Here is a 3,448-nt window from a genome sequence, read left to right as displayed (position 1 = left end):
GTCAGTCAGGAAAAACAGGAAGCTGCCTAGTATCATCATCAGTCATTTTAAGGAGAAGAAGAAAATAGGGAATGGGGATGAAGAAGAAAACACTTTAGTTATACAAACGTTGATAGTGTCTTGGTTGTAGGGGGATCTTTCCTTTGCTCATAAGCCTTAGAATGAGGAAGAACAAATGCTGGCCAGAACTGGCACAAAATTCAGCACCACTATGGCCTCTAGTGCCCCTCCCCCCAGCCCCAACCTAACATTCCTCTGCAAGAACATCCCTGTCTGACCCCTGATAGGAAAGCGGAGGGAGGTGAGCAGTGCAGCTGCCCCAGATTCTGTGCTCCAGGTGGAGAAGGCCTCAAGAAGGTGAAGGGATGAGCTAATCTGAGCTCCATGGCCCCATTTCCAAGGATGTGATTAGTGGAGAGGCACCTGGGACCTGCTCCATTTCAGGAAACCCGGTTATGGGAACTGGTGGGGGACAGACTTTGCTCAGGACCTGAGAGAAACAGTTAACCTTTTCCTATTGTCTGTATGGGAAACAGCTTCTTCTAATAGTTTCCCAGGGGGAAAGGAACTCCTCAAATGGACTTAGTTTTGCATCAGCCTGATAAGGGGGACTTCAGGGATATTTTATACCTAAGTTCCTGGGGTCAGTCTCTTCAGGGCCTTTGAATGCTCTAAGGAAGCCTGAGGACAACGTAGGACCTAAGAAGAATCTAGGAATAATATACGTGGAGAGGGCACATTCAAAAGGGAAAGCAAGCTCAACCATTCCTAAAATGTCACTGTCTACCTGACAGCATTCCTTAGGATGTTCTGGTTCCGCTCAAACCATTGGGTTTGGGTCAGAATCAATCTGGAGCTCTTCTGGTAGACTCTCTTCTGGCCAGAGAGGGGATTTCTTCTCAGAATAAACAAGATATCCAAAGTGGACATGAAACACTAATCCAAATCCTGAGATGAGTGGAGGAATGCAAGCAGAATCAACATGCCACTAAGTCTAAGGACTAGGGAGAATTGGCCCCCGGCAGACACTGCTAGGACCTGAATATCAGGGCTGAAAATATCCGGGCAGCATCCAAAGGCTCCTTGGTTGACCCGATTGACTAAGGTGACCTTAACCCTGGGCAGATTGTTTAACTTCTTGGGGGTTCACATTCCTTCATCTAGTGAAGATCATCGCTAACCTCTATAGTTCCTTATGGTTCTATCATTTTCTTGCTCTGAAGTTGAGGTCTAATTAAAAAGAGTTTTAATAATGTGGAGTCACTCCAATAGTATGTTAGCATACTCCAAACAGGTTGGGGGCAAAAACTGATGGGTGAGAGAAGGGCTAGATGCTGTGGCTCGCTCAAGCCTTAATTTGTAGAAGCTGAGGAAATCTGAGTTCATTGGCTCCATAGCTTTTGCACAGAAGGGATGGCTTCTCATGGTAATATTTATGTTCCCATACCACAGAACTCTGACACAAGCAGTTAGGCAGGTCATAGCCAGGTGGGAGATACACTAGGTATGGGTGAGTGGAAAGAGATTTTTGTTGTAGATTCTGGCTCTGCCATTTACAAACTCATTGTCATACAACCTCTCCTTGGAACCTCATCGTCATCATTTATAAAATGATGATAACACCTTTCATATGAGGTTGGATTCCTTAACATAAATAAGACCACTTAGCACAGAGGAAATGCCCACCAAATGTCAAGCCTGCATCAAACCTTGCCTGGCTACAGGGATATATGCTGTGGAAGTTGTAATGGCAGGCCCACTATATCAAAGGCTCACTTCCTTGCTTTTGCCTACTTCCGGTACGGAGGGGGTGAAGATTCTCTGTCCCTGGCTACCTCTGTTAGGCCTCCCTTGCCTCTAGGATGGTGTTAGGTGTTCTACTGCATGTTCATCCCCAAGGCGTGCTCCAAGGCCAAGAGCTGAAAGCCAGCATGACCAACTTATCTGAAGAACTTCTATGCTGGCAACTGTTCTTCCATCCTTCATTCACAATGCCATTCTCAAGGTGGGGCATTTTCTGCTGAGCCAACACTCTCCATGGGAAATATTTTAAAGAGCCATCCTCATCACCTTGGTTTCTCACCCATCAAGTAGTGAAGAAAACAACTGTCTTACAAGATACTCGTGAGAGTTAAAAATTTATATAAAGAGCCATTAGTGTCCGACAACAAGCAGTCATTCAAAAAATGTTAGCTCCCTTCCCCTTGCAACTTCCCTTCCTAATGGGGACACCTGAGAGAGAAGAGAGTGAAAGGGAGAGAAAGGCTCCAATGATTCCCCAAATGCTAGCTCTTTTATGCAGGCTGACATGGTACTATGATGAATTTTCCAGAAATAAAAGCCGCCTTTCTCCAATAGGTTTACCTGTGAGCAACTGAGATGGGGAGGGTGGTCAACAGCGTTGAACGCAGACTTGAAAAGGCTATGATTCAGGTCTCAGTAGACATGTTCTTTAGAGTATCACCAAGGCTGTACACCGAATTAGGTACTCTGCCAACTCTCCTACCTGTTCAGTCCAATCCTGGCTTCTTGGAGCTGGGGTGGAAGAATTTTCCCTGAAGGAAAGCAGCCAACACCCGGCCCCACCCTTCTCCTTGGGCAACTCTCTGCCGGGCAGAAATCTCTCTCACCAGTTTTCTCTGGGGTGCCTGAGGAAACAGCTGCCAGATCACCCGTTTGGGCTCGACCCCCCCTCGCCACGCCCCTCCCTGAACTCGCCGGGAGCCCTGCAGCTGGAGTCTAGAGAACTACCTTCCCGTCAGCTGGGAACACTCCCGGAAAACCCGAGCTTCTCCTGTCAGCCGGCTCCTAGGACAGCCGGCTCCTACCCTTGGCATATTTAGCGGAGTCAAAGGGGGGAAGGGGCCTTTTATCTGGGGTCAAGGGTCCCCTTCCAGGTCCTGATTGGGCACTTTGAAATTAGGCTGGGAACATGCTGGGGACAGGTTGCCAGAGAAAATATAGGCCACCCAATTTTGAATTTCAGATGAATAAATAATTTTTTAAGTATATATATGTCCCAAATATTACATGGGACATACGAATGCTTTTTTTCTTTTTAAACTATACTTCAAATTCAGCTGTCTGTCCTGCATTTTCAACTGCTAAATCTGGGAACCAGAGGTTGGCCTGGGGGACTAGGGGCAGTCCGCGCAGGAGGTGAGGCTGCTTGGGGGGTCAATAACCGGCTTCGGGGTCCCGCAGCAGGGGCTTCTTCAGGCTGAGGGCGGCCGAAGCGTTTTGAAAAGGGCTGAGGGCTGCACCTCGGCGGGAGCGTGGGAAAATCTCTTTCAGGAGGAAGAAGTCGCGGCCTTGCCTCATCCCTGGTCGCCTCCAGCTTCACTCACCGCCCGCTGGCTCTCCCCAGCCCCGCGGCCCGCCCAACCGTCCACCCACTGGCCGCGGCTGCTCGGGGAGGCTCCCCAGGCGCCTGAAGCAGGTCCGGGGA

The sequence above is a fragment of the Pteropus alecto genome, unplaced genomic scaffold (genome assembly GCF_000325575.1).
Source record: "Pteropus alecto unplaced genomic scaffold, ASM32557v1 scaffold43, whole genome shotgun sequence".
In the NCBI taxonomy this organism is placed as follows: domain Eukaryota; kingdom Metazoa; phylum Chordata; class Mammalia; order Chiroptera; family Pteropodidae; genus Pteropus; species Pteropus alecto.
The sequence above is the reverse complement of the archived record's forward strand: the minus strand, read 5'-3'. Positions refer to the sequence as shown.